This window comes from Dasypus novemcinctus, chromosome 25 (genome assembly GCF_030445035.2).
Source record: "Dasypus novemcinctus isolate mDasNov1 chromosome 25, mDasNov1.1.hap2, whole genome shotgun sequence".
Taxonomy (NCBI): domain Eukaryota; kingdom Metazoa; phylum Chordata; class Mammalia; order Cingulata; family Dasypodidae; genus Dasypus; species Dasypus novemcinctus.
The window spans coordinates 48604115-48621429 of record NC_080697.1 but is presented as its reverse complement, the minus strand read 5'-3'; the positions used below and the strand labels follow the sequence as shown (position 1 = coordinate 48621429).

Sequence of the window (17315 nt, the reverse complement as noted above, 5' to 3'; positions counted from 1 at the left end):
CTATTTTATACATATTATCATCCAGGCTAGCAATATGGAAGATTCAACATATTGAAACTGACCCTTCCTGTAAGGATTTATAATCTGTCTGTGGACAGATGACATATGAAACTCTATGACATTGGAGAGGTCACAGAGTAGAGTGTGATTAAGCTCCTAATTAATGGGATATCCAGTGAGTGGCAGCAATTCAGAAGTGAGTGGTTATTGGGCTGAATGGAGCTGGAAGGACTTCATTAAGTGTTGTTATGGGAGTTAGATTTTCCAGGGTAAGATTTGGATAAAGAAAGTGAGGGGGTAGCCCTCTCGCTGATGAAATACTATCATACATTGATAAAAATACACCTTCATAAATGGAATAATATCTCAATTGTCTGCCTCTGGGGGGAGATGCCTCTCCATGGGGCAGGGGGCAGTAACCTTGCTGCTGATACACAAGTCCCACCTGATCCCCAGCTTTGGTCTCCACAGATGAGTCACCATGCCTGACTCTCTGAACAGCTGATGCTTTCTTCCCTGCCAGGCTGAAAGCCTTGAAGAAATGAACTTCAGGTGCTTTGAGTTCACCCCTGAGAAGGTAGTGGGCACATCTGATGTGTGGAAATTTCCAGAAGTATGTAAGCCATTTTAGCTTTGTATCACACTGCTTTCATTACTCTAGATTCCCTTGAGTCAACCTTCCCTTAGTGGGGCTATGTTAGTATTGTCCATACTTGGCAAAGGTGTGTCTTTTTCCAAGAGATTTGGTTTCTCATCAGCATAGACTTTCTTACTTTCAAATGGAAGTAGGTACAGATACTCAAAAAGCTACAACAAATTTTATTTTTTTAAACATATGTCATATTCCCTGTTTGCAGACTACCTCCCACAGATAAAAATTCACTCTCAGTAGCCTCAGATTCCCTAGATTCCCACAAGAAGTTATGAGAAAGAACACAAACCTGATCTTAAATTACAATTAAAACATGAAGGAAACTATTATTTTGCATTCATCACTACATAACTTAATGTGTAACCCTGAAATTCTTTCACTGAAATACTTAACAGCATACTCTATATATTATGTTCGTGTTTAAATTAAACTAGTATGGTTTCAAGCTAAAGAAAAAATTATGGATTGATAAATCCTTGCACTGGAATAATTTCTGATTTTGCTGTATTTAACTCCATGTGTACTTGAGAAACTATACTGTCTCCATCAAAATAATTTAATTATAAAACATAAGCAATCTATTATGATGTTCCATCTCTACCCCACCCCCCATCCTACCACAACCCACCCCATCTATTTTCCTCTCAAAGAGTTAAGATATTAGGTTTCGAAGTTACAGAGATCTGGGTTCAAATACTAGGTCTTGACTCACAGCTCTGTAATCTTGGAACATTGCTTCATTTCTCTGCACTTTTCTTATAAATGGCCTGGCATCTAGTGGGTAGGGGCTGGAGATACTGCCAAATACCCTACAAGGCACAGAACAGTCTTCCACAACAAAAACTACGCAGCCCAATATGAAACAAGTACAGAAGGTGAGAAACTCTGTTCTAGATTAGATCTGTTCAACATCTGTCCTCCCCACCACCATGAGAGGGAAATACTGAGGGCAGAGACAGGACCTCCGGCTTTCCTCATCTGCTTAATTGGCAATCAAAGATATTGAATGAATGATGAAGAACACTCCACCTGGCCTCTCTGCCAGAGTTTATTCCTGAAAAATTCAGCTTCACCACTGAAAATCTATTTTTTAAATGCAAAACTCCTCCTATCAGGTTGGTGCTTCCCCAGTGGCACCTACTTCAGAATTTGTACTCCTGAGTGTGACAGGGTTGGACTCAGATGTGACTTCTCTACACCATGCCTCTTCTGTCCCTTTTATTTGAACCTATAGTTGGTGTTGGAGTTGGTAGGTACACGTCCAAGAGAGTTGAATCTCTGGGCTGTCCATATGCTAGCTGGGCCCTGAGTCTCCATGACGTTGCAACATCAACTCTCCAGTTCATTGGACTCACCTAGGACAGTTAACAAGGAGGTGAGGATGGACAACTACTATCCCAAGAACAGAGAGAGTCTACAACCGCAAGCAGGGCAGTCCCATCCATCAGCCATGTGGAATCGAAGCCCCCTCTCAATTCGAGATGGAGTGGGCATCACCATCCCAGAATCCTCAGGATTTGGAAATAAAATAAGTATAAGAGTGGACTTACTGGTATTCTACTATAGACTTATTGTGGTTTTAGCAATGGAAGAAATTATATCATTGATGTGGAGACAGTGGCTACTGGAGGTACTAAAGTCAGGGAGAGGAACAAAGAAGTGTAATATGGGGACATTTTCAGGACTTGGAATTGTCCTAAGTGACACTGTAATGACAGATACAGGCCATTATATATATGGCCATAACCTACAGAATTGAGAGGCAGAGTGTAAACTACATTGTAAACTATAATCCATTTTTAGTGGCAATGTTCCCAATGTGTTCATCATTTGCAATGAATGTACCACACTAATGAAAGAAGTGCTAATGTGAGGAAAAGTGGGAGGTGTGGGGAGTGGGGCATATAGGAATTCCTTATTTTTTAATGTAACATTTTATGTAATCTAAGTATCTTTTAAAAATAAATAAACAAATAGCTGCTCCTATCACTCTTCTACTTATTATGCTTTATGGCTGCTTATTGCTTAAAGCAGTGGTTCACAAAGTGTGGTCCCTGGACCTCCAACATCAGCATCACTTGGGAACTTGCTAGACATGCAAATTCTCAGGTCCCAGCCCAGAACTACTGAATTGGAAGGTCTGTGTGTGGAGCCAGGGCATTTTGGTAAGTTCTGGGAATTCTGATGTACACTGACGTGTGAGAACCATTGACTTAGAGGTACATTTTAAGCCTCATAACTGACCTATTTGATGTTTTCAGTCTCCTCTCCTGCCATGTCTAGATTCATGTTATTTGTTCTGGTCACCTGAGGCTCTCGGTTTCCCAAACACACCATGTTTCAACTCTCTAAGCCTTTGTGTATGTTGTACTCTCTGACATAGTCTTATCTTTTCTTTAGTGAACCCCTGACCTTCTTTAAAAGAACCTGTTCAAGTGTTATTTTCAGCATGAACTGTATATTTAGACACCTGAAAAATCTACTGCTTCTTTTAATTTCTTCTGTTTTTACCCTCTAGGCCTGGTTTTTGATTCTTAAGAGAGGCACAAAGAAAAATTGCATATAGTCAAAATTGGTTCTGTAAATCCTCGTAATTACACATGGTATCATATAATTATGGGTGAGTGTGTAGACTAGAGAGACAGACAGGCACAAGCCATAGATACCGATAAGGTACTCTTCAAGAGTCTTGATCTCTGGGAAGAAAAGAAAGAAAGAAGGAAAGGATGCAGGGAGGGAGGAAGATTTTACTGAATGTCAACTCTAATTCAGTATTTTTTTCTACTTAGCATCTTTTATTTATTCATTTTACATTTTGGACAAAAATGTAAAAAAAATCACTAACCTGAAATATTTAGTAAATCAACAGCAAATGGGTAACCATAAGGTGGATATTATAACCTTTTTCAATTGCAGAAATACAAATTGCCAAAGACAGTAGAGGAAAATGGACACCACAAGGTTGCAGGGGAGGAGCCCTGCCTCCTCACGCTGCTTGGCTGCTTAGCAACTATGTCGCCTGGGCAGGTCCCTTACCCTGTTTGGGTGTCAGCCACTTCTGTAAAGTCAGCAGGCTGCAATACTAAGTATATGCTTTTCTTTAAAATGCAAAGTTTATTTGTAAGGAAGCCTCTTTTATTCTCCTCCTGTTTTTTCACAGCAAAGCAGCATGTTAAAAGGATTAATTCTACTCTGTCACCTAGCTTTGTGATGCTGGATTTTCTAGGACTCAGTTTCCTCATTTATAAATGTAGAACAGGAAAGTCTATCTCATAGGGTTAGTGTGACAGTTAAATGATGCAAACTAAAGCACATGCAATAGAAGAAAAATTTAGGAATGCTCAGTTGCCCTTCTTAAAATGGCAATGACATATAAGCTATTCACCAAGACCACATTCTATTCTTTCAGTCTAGAGCACTGAGATATTCTATTAGCAGTGATGTATTCAACTCAAATTTCAACATCCAGCTTCATTATCATCAAATTTAAGAAAACACAAAAGATCTTTAAATTCTTTTTCCAATCAAACCATGGGAAGTGTGAGAATAATAGAGTTCAGCTGAAGAGATTTCCAATTACAGAAGCCATGGACTACCACTGAATATTAATCCCATAGTGACCAGGCAGTGAATATTTTGGGCATACTACCAGCCTGAACTATTCTGCATGTGTTGTACATTTTTCTTGGCACAAGTCCAGGAAATACACCTAACTTCTGTAAGGCTGACAAGTGCTCTAAGGCTCATCTCTGGCACCACACTGGCTACAGAGCACCCAGCCATCATTTAAGGTCCATATAAGAAAGTGAAGGAGTAACCAGAAATAAGGGTATATTAAAGGTTTATTGTACAAAAGAATATTATTTTCATGCCATCCAATGCATATCTAAAGATTGCCTATTAGGTGTTGACACTGTTGTTTAGTACTAGATGGAAAGTGTATGAAAACATAATTTATTCTTTCCCTAAAGGAGCTGACTATGCATTAGGGAGGCAAAAAAAAAAAAAAATGTACATGACACAATTATAGAAATAAAATAAGATAGTATACAAGCAAATTTTGCTTCAGATGAAAGTTACTGCAATGATAATAATACTAGTGATAGAATAGCTACCACATATATAATGCTTACTCTCAACAGTATCAAGCACTGCTTTAAGCACTTAATTTACATACTCATTTAGTTTAACCTCATAACAATCCTATGTCATAGGTAACTTGTCTTATCCCCATTTAAAGATGGGACAACTGAGGGCAGAGAGTTTTAGGAACTTGCCCAAGGCCACACAGCTGGCAGAACTTATTACAATAGTCTAACATCTATCTTATACTGGCAAAGGGGGAAAAAGAACAAACAAACAAAAACCACACTGAAGATATTATGTAGGAGCAATTCTAGAAATAGATACCCTTTCCATGGCTTCTGTTCCTCATTTGGTGTGACTGCTACCTGCATTCACTCTGTCTGTTAGTAACTGGAGGATGATTAAAATAGATTAGATTTTCTTCCTTCCTACTTTCTTCTTCTCTCTTTTTTTTTAAACAAAGAAAAAACAAATACATGTAGAGCTTATTCCTTGAATAAAGATAGCTTAATGTTAATAGAAGATAAAGGAAAACAGTGTTCCTTCTCCTGTTCAAGTATTTGAAGGTATAAAGAATAAACCAAATAGCAAGGAGGGGCCATAAGGGAACATATGGGCAGGGAAGCTGGTGATGAGATCGTGAGGATCTATCTCCTGCTCCTGAAAAGAAGATACGCATTTGGCTGTGATGAATGTACAGAGGTACTTGGGAGCACCGAGTCCCTTGATCACCAAATTGCGGTCACTGACATTCAAGGAATCCCCAAGAACCAGTTAGAGGAAGGTTAAATGTGTTGTCCATTTCCTCAGAAGAGGGGATTTGAATGTGTTGTCTAATGCTCTGAAGAGCAGAACTAAGGATACTGGATGGAAATTGTGATAGGAGAAATTAGGGCTCTAAGGAAGAACTTTCTAACCATGAGAAGTCTCAAAGGATGGAATGGGTAGAAAGGGCTACTTCAAGACTGCATTAATCATCCCTAGAAACGGCCAGCAAGGGCTGAGCCACATTGGGAAAGGATGCTGTTAACTGACACACAAATCTAAGGGCTAGGGGATGAAGGAACATTTAAGAGTCCCTCAATTGTGACAGCTTAGGATTCCAAAATTCTCCAGGTTCAGAATATTGCTTTACCACAGCTGTTACCACTTTTAGCCTATGACAGGTGTGGATGCTTTTCTTTTTTGTTCTATTATTTTACATCTCTTTTGTTTCTCTCTTATTTCTTCACTTTGAGAAGAGCAGACTGATTTTTATTTTATTTTTTATAGAAACTACCAGCCAATAAGATCCCTCATTTTCTTCTGGGAACAAAATCCCCAGCTGCAGGTAGCATAATACCTTGCACAAGTTAGACACTCAGTACATGTTGTCAAATGGACAAATGGCACCAGTCATAGTATATTAAATATATTTCTAAGCTCTTGCCCTCAATTGGTTTGTTGTGTCTGAGTGTAATTAGGGACTGCTTCTTTCCTGTCAAAGCTTGAATTTTGATCCTCCTCCAAATGTCCACTGTGGATACTTGAAGATGTTGTTTGGATAACAAAGGTATTTTCCTATATTACTGCCATGTGATTGATACAGATATTCAGTGTTTAAAAAGCTCCGGGGCTAAAAAAATTAATATGGCCTAGAACAAGATGGAAAAGACTTTATAACAACGCAGAGATTTGAAATGGATCTGAAGAGCTGGGTAGGATTTAGATTAGAGAAAGAGACCTTCCATGTATACCAGTTAAGAAGAATGGATGAGAATGATACATCCTGGTAAAACCTAGGTACCTCTGGAATTTAAATTTTATGTCAAATGAATTAAATAAGGAAAATATGGAGAAAGGAAAAGACAGAGCAGTAATTTTTATGGTAAATAAGCAACCTTGAAAACTTTTATCAGGAGCAATATGTTATTTTATTCCTATTGGGTTGTGGAATTCCAGTAGTGCTTATTTAGCCTTCTTCATTCTCCACTAAGTTGTAAGCTCCATGCAGGCAGGGGCTAAGTGTACAGCATCTGCTACAGTATCTGCACACAATGCTGTTTGCTACAGTATTTGTGTGTGCACAGTGCTCAGTATAGGACATAGGATGTGAGAGATGACCAATATTTGTAAAATGAATGAATGAATGAATGGAAAAATGATGAGTAGGAGACCTATAAAAGGAAGAGAGCACTTGGAGCCAACAATGCAGCCTTTGTACTGGAAAAATGTATACAAGGAGCAGATGAGTCCCAAGTAAATAAAAGTTTGTCTAAACAGACTGAAAAGATGCCAGAGATTTCAGTGATGGAGCAGCACAGATAATGGGACTCACCAGATAATAAGACAACTCGACTCGTAACACGTGGCTTATGCAATATCTATCTATCTATCTATCTATCTATCTATCTATCTATCTATCTATCTATCTATCTATCTATCTATCTATCTGTCTATCTATCTTTCTATCTATCTATCTGTCATATTAGTCAGGATTCTCTAGGGAAACTGAACCAACAGAAGATATCTGTAAATAGTATGAGATTTTATAAAACTCCCTCATGTGACTATGGGAATGCACAAATTCAAATTCTGTAAGGCAAGCTGCAAACCAGGGGCTCTGATGAAGGTCCTTGATGAGTTCCCCAGGAGACACTAGCTGTCCAAAGTAGAGATGGAAATTCTCTCTCTGAATGCTGAAATCACTTCCTCTTCTAAGGCCTTCAACTGATTGGATGAGATATCATTCACTGCTGACTGCAATCTCCTCAGTTGACTGTAGATGTAACCAGCCATCTACACAATCAACTCACTGATGATTAAAGTTCAAGAAATGCCAAGTGCTTGCTTGACCAAACAACTGGGCACAATTACCTGGCTGAGTTTACACATAAGCCTAACCATCACATCCACCCCTTGTCAACTTGAAAGCCATACACATCACCTCAAACCATTCTTAGTCTCTAAATAAAAACAACAGGCAGATAAATATATTTCCACCTAAGAATATTCAGCTGTCCTGTGTACAGCTGGAAATGCACTAAATCCCTCCAAAATAGGGTGCAAGTCCTTGGGTAATATTCACTCAAACTTGACATCCTTAAATATTATGACATTAAACTAACACAACTTATGTCATATGATAAGGGAAAAGGTAAACGAAGAAAACAGAGATTGACTTTATGTACATATACAAACATACTCAAAACTCAACAAGGAAGAAATATTGATGACCATTGGAGTCCTTGTTTCAGTAACTGGTCACATGGTCAAAGTTCATCATCATTGCTACCTTCTTTCCCTATTCATTCCATGTTTTCTTTATCCTCAACGAGCACTTCAGATGGCCGTGGTTCTCTGCCAGGTGCAATGAACCAAACTTTCATTCCTGAAGATTCTGGACCATAATTAGTCCTGTCTGGATTGGGTTGTTGCAATTTTCCATCGACTTTAATCATAGGGCAAGGTAGTACTAAGACATGCCCTAGGGGATCTCCTGTATTCCAGGCAAACTCATCTTTACTTCCATTGTGTAAATGCAGTCCTATTTCCCCTTAATAATCAGGATCAATCAGCCCAGTCAATATAGTGATTCCCTTCTTTTCCTGTTGATTCAGAGGCATGATTAGCCCAAAGTGGCCAGGTGGCAGTCTTAACTTCGGCTCAATGGAATCATTGTAGTGTCCACTGGTAGAAGCAGTCCTCCTTTTGGAACTCAGACCTGAAGACTAGTAGAGGTTAAGGTTGCAGGGACAGGAAGCAAAAAATTTTCTAGGGGATCATTAGGGGTAATAGTGTGTAGTACCACTCCCATTTCCATCACTTGATTCCTGGATCCATGAACACTTGCTAGGGGAGAAAGAGCACCATAGAGTGGATACTGATTCAGAGCATACACAGCCTCCTGGAGAACAATGCCCTCCCCCCCACACAAGATATTGCCACCTAGTTGGCATCATAATTGAGTCTTCAAAAGGCCATTCCACCGTTCTATCAATCCACCTGCTGCAGGATGATTGGGAACATGGTAAAACCAGTGAATTCCTTTTAGCATGTACCCATTCCCACACACCATTTTCTGTAAAGTGGGCTCCTTGATCAGAAGCAATGCTGTGTGGAAAGCCATGGTGGTTGATAAGACATTCGATAAGTCCACAGATGGGAGTTTTGAAGATGCATTATGTGCAGGGAAGGCAAACCCATATCTGGAGTATGTGTCTATTTCAGTTAGAATAAATCACTGCCTCTTTCATGATAAAAGTAGTCCAATGAAGTCAACCTGCCACCAGGTAGCAGGCTGATCACCTTGGGGAATAGCGCCATATCGTGGGCTGAGTGTGGGTCTCTGCTGCTGGCAGATTGGGCATTCAGCAATAGCTCTAGCCAAGTTGGCCTTGGTGAGGGGAAGTCCATATTGCTGAGCCCACACATAACCTCCATCCCTACCTCCATGGTCACCTTGTTCATGAGCCCATTGGGCAATGACAGGAGTGGCTGGGGAAAGACGCTGGGTGCTAGCCACAGAGCAGGTCATCTTCCACTTGATAATTAAAATCCTCCTCTATGAATTCATTCTCTGGTGAGCAATCAATGGGACACAAGTATTTTCATGTTTTTTGCCCACTCCCCTGGACCTCTTTGTCACCAATTTTCCAATCATATTCCTTCTAAATCCTTGACCATCCAGTCAAACCAATGGCAAAAGCCCATGAATCAGTGCACAAATGCACCTCTGGCCATTTCTTCTTCCAAGCAAAATGAACAATCAGGTACACTGCTTGAAGTTCTGCTCACTAGCAGGATTTGCTCTCACCACTGTCTTTCAGGGTGGTCCCAGAAAGGAGCTGCAGTGCTGCAGCTGTCCATGTTTGGATGTGAGCTACACATCATTCAGAATCATCTCTAAACCAGGCCCAAGTTTTCTCTTCCTCAGTCAACTGATTACAAGGAACTCCTCAAGAGGCCAGAGCTGTGGGCTGGGAAAGAGAAGGTAATGTGACAGGGGTGGTGACCATGGGCATTTGGGCTACTTCCTCATGTAACTTACTTGTGCCTCAGGACCTGTCTTGTAGATAACACTTCCATTTTATGATGGAGTGCTGCTGTGAATGCACAATTTTGTGGTTTGGTAGGTCAGAAAATACCCAGCTCATGATAGGCAACTCAGGTCTCATGGTAACTTGGTGGCCCATGGTTAAACATTCAGTATCTACTAAGGCGCAGTAGCGGCTAAAAGCTGTTTTTTAAAAGGAGAGTAGTTATCTGCAAACAATGGCAGGGCTCTGCTCCAAAAATCCAAGTCTTTGTTGTGATTTTCCTATAGGGGTCTGACAAAGACTTCACATGGCGTCCCTATTTGCCACTGACACTTCCAGCACCCTTGGAGCTGTTGGGTCATATGGCCTAAGTGGCAGTATAGCTTGCACTGCAGCCTGGACCTCTCAAAGAGCCTCCTCTTGTTCTGTTCCCCACTCAAAACTAGCAGGTTTTCTGGTCACTTGGTAAATGGGCTGGAGTAACCCAAATGAAGAATATGTTGTCTCCAAAATCTGAAGAGACCAATAAGTGTGTCTCTTTTTTGGTCATAGGAGGGTCCAGATGAAACAGCTTATCCTTCACTTTAGAAGGGATATCCTGACACATCCCACACCACTGGACACCCAGAAATTTCACTGAAGTGGAAGGCTCCTGTATTTTTGTTAGGTTTATCTCCCATCCTTACTCAAATGCCTTACCAATAAGTCTAGAGTCTTTGCTACTTCTAGTTCACTAGTCTTATCCACATGGTATCATCAATATAATGGACCAGTATGATGTCTTGTGGGAGGGAGAGATGATCAAGGTCCTGGCAGAAAATATTATGATATAGATTGGAGAGTTGATATACCCTGAGACAGGACAGTGAAGGTATACTGCTGGCCTTGCCAGCTCAAAGCAAACTGTTTCTGGTGGTCCTTATTAATGGCAATTGAGGGAAAAAAATACATTTGCCAGATCAATAGCTGCATACCAGGTACCAGGGGATGTGTTGATTTGCTCAAGGAAGGATACCACATCAGGAACGCCAGCTGAAATTTGAGTCACCACCTGGTTAAGGTGACAATAATCTACTGTCATCCTCCAGCATCCATCTATTTTCTGTACAGGCCAAATAGGAGAGTTAAATGGGGCATGTGGTGGCAATCACCACTCCTGCATCCTTCAAATCCTTGATGGTGGCACTGATCTCTATAATCCCTCCAGGAACCCAATATTGCTTTTTATTTACTATTTTGCTAGGTAGAGGCAGTTCTAGTGGCTTCCAATTGACCTTTCCTACCATAATAGCCCTCACTTTACAAGTCAAGGATCCAATGTGGGGCTTCTGCCAGTTAACATGTCTATTACAATTTTGCATTCTGGAAATGGGGAAATAACTACAGAATGGGTCTGGGAACTCACTGGACCCACTGCAAGATGGACCTTAGTTAAAACTCTATTGATCACCTGACCTCTATAAGCCCCTACTCTGGTGGATCACAGTAACATTCTGCAGCTCCTGGAACCAATGTTACTTTTGAGCCAGTGTCTAATAATCCCCAAAATGTCTGATCATTTCATTTTCCCCCAGTGCACAGTTACCCTGGTAAAGGGTTTGCTCTCTTTAGGGAAAGCTGGGAGGAAGATTAACAGTATAAATTTTTGGCAGTGTAACAGTGTCTTGCAAGCCAATTACCTCAGGGTATTCCCTTGCATTTTTACCTGGTGACACAGGTCTAATCACTTCAGGTGAGGGTTAGATGCTAGACTCCTCAGAGCAGGGTGGAGGCTGGGTTTCTTCAGGGCAGGGAGGAGGTCAAGACTCTGGAGCAGGGTGGAGACTGTGTAGTACAGGCTTGCAGTTGGGTGGTATCCTCCTCAGAGCAGGGAGGAGGTCTGGACTCCTTGGGGCAGGCTGGAGGTTGGGTGCACAAGCTTGACATTGAGTGATCTCCTCACAGCAGACCACTACAGGTTTAGCTGGCAAAGACTCAGTAGAATTTAGGGTTTCAATGCCCCCACCATTATCCATCATCAACCCAATCCTCAGAGTTCCACTCCTTTCCATGCAATGCCCTCACTTTAATAGGAGACACCCTATAAAGTTTAGATTTTAGTTTCCTTTGTAATTCTGCTACTCGTACAATGAGACCCTGAGTCTGATTTTCAGTGATCTCAAGTCTACAGCTGCATGGAACAAGATTTTCTTTCAGAGCACACACAATAACTTCCATATCATTCAGGTAGCACTTAAGCTGCAAATTTGAAGGCTTCATCTCATCCCTTTCTTTTTTAACTGTTTCCAGTATATTTAGGAACAGCCAGCAAACATCATCAAACTCCACAAAACTCTGTTAAGGTGTTAAGAACAATCTCACCCATATCCTTGTCTCTTAGAAGCATGGAAGTAGTCATATCCAGTAGTGATATTTTGCTTATTTCTATTGCCAAGTGACACCATGAACTGTTAGTGGCCTCCTGATTATTGGAAATACTCATTAGTGCCCTTGAATTTAATCAGAGTAGAGAGTCAGTTCCAAATATCCCAGGACCAATTCAGAAATTTAATATTTAAGATTCTGTTTGTTAAGAATCCCTCCCAGTACCAGGCTGTATTAGCCAGGGTTCTCTATGGAAACAGAATCAACAGGAGATATCTGTAAATAGTATGAGATTTTATAGAATTGTCTCGCTGACCACAGGGATGCTCAAGTCCAAATCCCATAGGGAAGACTGCAAACCAGGGGTTTCGTGAAGCCAGGAGACGCTGGCTGCCTGAAGTAAGATGAGAATTCTCTCTCTGAATGCTGAAATCACTTTCCCTCTTAAGACCTTCACTGACTGGATGAGACGTCATGGATGGCAATCTCCTCAGTTGATTGTAGATGTAAACAGCCATCTATGCAGTTAACTCACTGATGATTAAAGTCCATGAAATGCCCTTTTTCACAATTAGCCCAGTGCTTGCTTGACCAAACTGGGAATCATTACCTCACTGAGGTGACATATTAGCCTAACCAGCACACACACAAACATACACACATACACACATAAATACATAAGAAGGATATATAGGCTAATAAAGACTATAGCCATCTCTAAAGATTTGCATTTATTTTTCAATCATTAACTTTTCAAAACTAGGGCTTTAATATATAAAGGGCCTAAATTGATAATATATTTCCTAAATACTTATTTACTATGATAGTTCCTCCTAAATATTTACTTGCAGATTTAAGTTTATGGGTATGACACCTCTGTGGCAGAAACTACAAGGGTAATATTTTTTACAAGGACAAACAACTTCTCCTTTGTAGGTTACAGAGGATTGGGCAGGTCTTTCTATTGGAAATAGCCGTACTTAACATAACAGCTCTGAATGGGGAGGTATAGAATTATTCCATTTTCCTTCTTAGCTCCCAACAGAGTGTACCTGAACTTTCAGGATTTTGGCTATTTCACAAGCCCAGACTGGGTTCTTGGAGTTATGCCTAATACTCAGTGGGTTCCGAAGCCCCAAAAAGTATAGGCTAATTTTTGCATGCTTGTTGATACGTAAAATTTTCCAGAGACAATTCCAAATTGTCACCCGATTCTTAAAGAGTTTTGGGATCCAAAAGAAAATCCAAATAGCACAGCCCTTAGACTTCAAATCCTAGAGGAAAATTTTTGACTTTACATATTTTGTTTCTTATCTGGTACATCTCATAGGTGATCAGTTAGCAATCGCCAAAATTCTTTATTTGTTGTTCAACCACCACCCTCTCATTTCTTAGAGAAAGTGTTCAAAATGTGATCTGCACTTAACGAATCCCCTTGATAAGTGAATTCCATGGTTAAGTAAGTTTTGGGGGAATGAGATTATGTAAATTTCAAATGTATTTATTTACTATAGAAGCTCTCATATCACTCAAAAGCTCACTTAACCATAGAACCACTTTATTATTTTTTTCTTATTCTGAGAAAATGTGCTGCAGGAACTCTAGGAAATGTTGACTTCAAGGATGAACGCCTAATCTTAGCATGGTAGTCAGGGTCCAGCCTCTTTTTTTTTTTTTTTCACCCCTCCCCTCTTATCTTATGCTTTGGTGGCATCAGGCTAACTCCAAATCCCTACACACACCACTGCGTTTTTTGCTTCACTGTCTGGTTCATGCAGTCCTATCAGCTGGGAGTACCTCAGCTCCACCATTCACTACCTTCTCCCCTTTTTCCCTGGCCTATTCCTGCTTATTCTTGAAGCCTCAGCTCACCTACCACCTACTCCAGAGAGGCCTCCCTGATTGCCCCAGTTTCAGTCTAAGTCAAAATACTCTTTACTTTTCCTCCAAAATACTATGGGCATAGTTCTCTCACAACATTCTCCCCCACATAATTATTAACTATCAGTCACTGGGCATGTAACTCATGCCAGTCTGTAAATTCCTTGAGGATAGGAAATAGGTTTTATTCATCTATCTCCCTAGATGTGACCCCAAACCTGGTACAAGTTAGATGCTAAATGTTTCTTTTGTGAAAGAATATATCCATGAATATTGACAATTCAGGAAATGCCCAATTAGAATACATTTTTAAATGAACAAAATAAAACAAGGAATGAAAAAAGAAAATAGGAAACTTTTCATATACTGTGAAAACTTTCTGAATTCCCAACCTACAATGTGACAATCTGGGCACACAGTTATAGAAGTCAGACCAGCCCCCAGGCAGATTTAAATTTACTGGTATGACACCTCTGTGGCAGAAATCACGCGCTGACAGCACTACAAGGGTAATATTTTTACAAGGACAAACTACTGTTGAACAATTTCTCTAATGTATTAGACACAAAGCAGTTATCCTTCATCTTCAGGCATGCGTAGCTCCTGCTGCCACCTATTTTTCCTCCTGGGCAAACATTTATTCTGGGTAGTGAAAGAAAAGTGACACTAAACATTTATATCCGTGCTCCCCCACATCCCACTCGCAGCTTCGGGGGGCACTGATGCAGACGTGCTCTTGTCCCTCATATGCCTTTCTATGGGCTCCTCCTTCCTTGAGTTCCTTAGAGGTCTTGGAGAAATTCAGTAACATTGGCCCAGTGGCTCTGTCTTCTGGGAACCGAGATTGATTTGGTTTAGCTAGGCAGGTCCGGATACTTGGCTTTGGAGACAGGTCAATGCCATTACCAGCCAGAGGACATTCAGGTAGTTGCTTTCGGGTAAGCAAGAACTATTTTATCCGGGTGAGCAAACTTCCTGAAGCTATCCTTGAGTTCCCAAGTACCACGGCAGGACTCTCGCCGAGTGTCTATTCAAGAACGAGTGCTTTCTGCTTTATGAAGAGGTAAACATGTGGATTTAAAATGAGCTTCACTTCCCCCTTCCTGCTCCACATTCGGCAACAATAAGCCCTGCAGAGATGACCAAGAATCAAAGTATTTACAGTGGTGACCCCTGTGTGCTGACCTGTATTTTCTGGTACGCCAAGCCCCTGGCGCACAGGACACAGTTCTACTCACCTCAGTGTCCCCTGCGGGGCCAACAGAGAACAGTATCTGAAAGGGATACTGAAAGGGAATGTTCCCTTAAGGCACGGCCACTGTCCTTCAGGCTGTGGCCTAGAGAGGGTATAGCCTGTGCAGAGCTGGGCCACTCGAAGGGGTCACCATTATCAGCCTCGTCACACACGTCAAGAAATTCAGCTCGTGGGAAGTTAAATGACAGGCCCAAGGACACATACTGAAATCTGTCTGACCTCCCCTCCAGCGAGCTCGCTAAGAAATGACGGCTCCCCCTCCTGCCCTGGCACACGGGTGTCCCAGCACCGAAGGCCCTTAAGTCCAGAGCTTCCGAGACTCCCACAGGAAAAGCCGCTGTACTTCGAGAGACAGAAGTGGCTCTCTTCAGTGTACTTTTAGGCAACCCCTGGGAAATCACAGGAGAAAGAATTCCAGATTCTCGTTTTGGTGTTCTCTTGTCACCACCCCATTCCCAGCAGGATCCCAGGCCACTGCTCGTCTGTCCATGGCAGGGTTTCAAGGTTGGTGGCTGCAGAACCCACGGTTGGGACAGTCCTGGGGGCTGTGTTTCTAAAAGAAAGGGAAGAGCTAGAAGAGAGACAAGGCTGCAGGGAGGGAGATGCAGGCGTCTTGAAGAAGGCGGATGGGGGGGCTTGGGGCTCAGTTCTCCCCTCAGGTGCTCCTCCCTCCACCCAGAGCCTTGGGAGTAAACCTCTAGGAGCAGGAGATAGAGGCAGACTTCCTCCAGGGAGATCAGGGCCCACGCCCTGGGTGCCCAGGTGGCCTGCGCAGCTGTCAGCTCTCCAGGCACGTACGTACACCTTGCTGGGATGACACGTCACAGGCAGTGAGGAGTGAACAGGTGCTAGAATGAAAGAGCAAGGGGGGCTCTTACTGAGCACCCAGAGACACACCACAAGGTCTCCCGACCCATTTCATGAGGCCGGTCGTCCTGCTTTAGCAGGTGACTCAGGAGCCACTTAGGGGCAAGGAGGTCCCTGATGGTCCCCACTGGCTTCTGAAGCCTGGAGGAACCACAACACAAGACTTCTCACGGGCAACCAAAACCAGAGGGTTTCACCTCGGAGATTTGTTAGAAGGTAGCAGAGAGACTCACAGCTTTTCTTCCCTACTGCTCCCGTTAATTGGGAGAGGGGTGAAGAGGGCAAACCTCAGACGCAGCATTTTCAGACTCCGGGTCCACCAGCCCAGCAGTTCACCCCCACAGAGCTACCGCTAACCTGGACGTGGCAGCAGGCAGTAAGAGTGTTACATTTCTTTAGGAAATAGGATTCATTCTATAATCTCATGGCATGAAAACAAACTTCCATCCCTGGTTATGACTTTTCTCCTGTGAGGAGAGGCACTGCTGGGTGCTGAGGAACACATGGGTAAGGCAAGAGGGGCCTGAGCCTCTGCATCGTCACAACCAGGGACACGGACTCAGGAGAATGAACCTGCCGTGGGGCAGGCGTGCTTCTTTTTGACAAAAGCCACAGAGAAATACATCACATCCCCTGAAGGGTGTCTGGTCTTTCTAACATCTAGATTCTAAATGTTTTTAGACATGGTTCCTCTTTTCATTTTGAATCTTTTGTTCCTAAAAGGAAGGTAGAAGACTTGTAGATTATAAGCCAATTTTATCTGCAGATGTATTTTGTTTGGCCCACAAAGGTTTTTGTTTTTTTGTTTTTTTTTAAATGAATGACCATGATTTGAAAATGGAAATATTTCCAACAGAAAACCAAGTTGGGCTTCTTTTTACAGCTCGGGAGATCAGGCAGCACTGGGCCCACAGCCGGCAGCGCAGTGATCAGCAGGGCTGAGGACAGATGCCCTTGCAGGAGGTGTGTGTGGTCTCCAGAGCACTGGGGACCCATCTGCTTGGCCATCATGTGGGGTTCCTGCCAGAGCCTGTAGCATTTGAGCTTGCCACTGCTAAGTGAGGAAAGTGGAACAATAAAGGAAAAAGGTTTGAAAACATAAGAATAGTGGAAAAGGCAAGGGAAACTAGGTATATATGCTTTCAAGTTTCAGGCTAAATTACCTAAGAAAAGCTCAGAACCTAATGAGGTC

At 42.0% G+C, this 17315-nt stretch overlaps 1 protein-coding gene across 6 annotated transcripts in view; it reads right to left on the bottom strand.

Moving 5' to 3' along the window:
- The window catches only part of DLGAP2 (DLG associated protein 2), a 1108217-nt gene that overhangs the window by 377163 nt on the left and 713739 nt on the right, over nucleotides 1-17315 (bottom strand). The gene's annotated exons all lie outside the window — the stretch shown is intronic.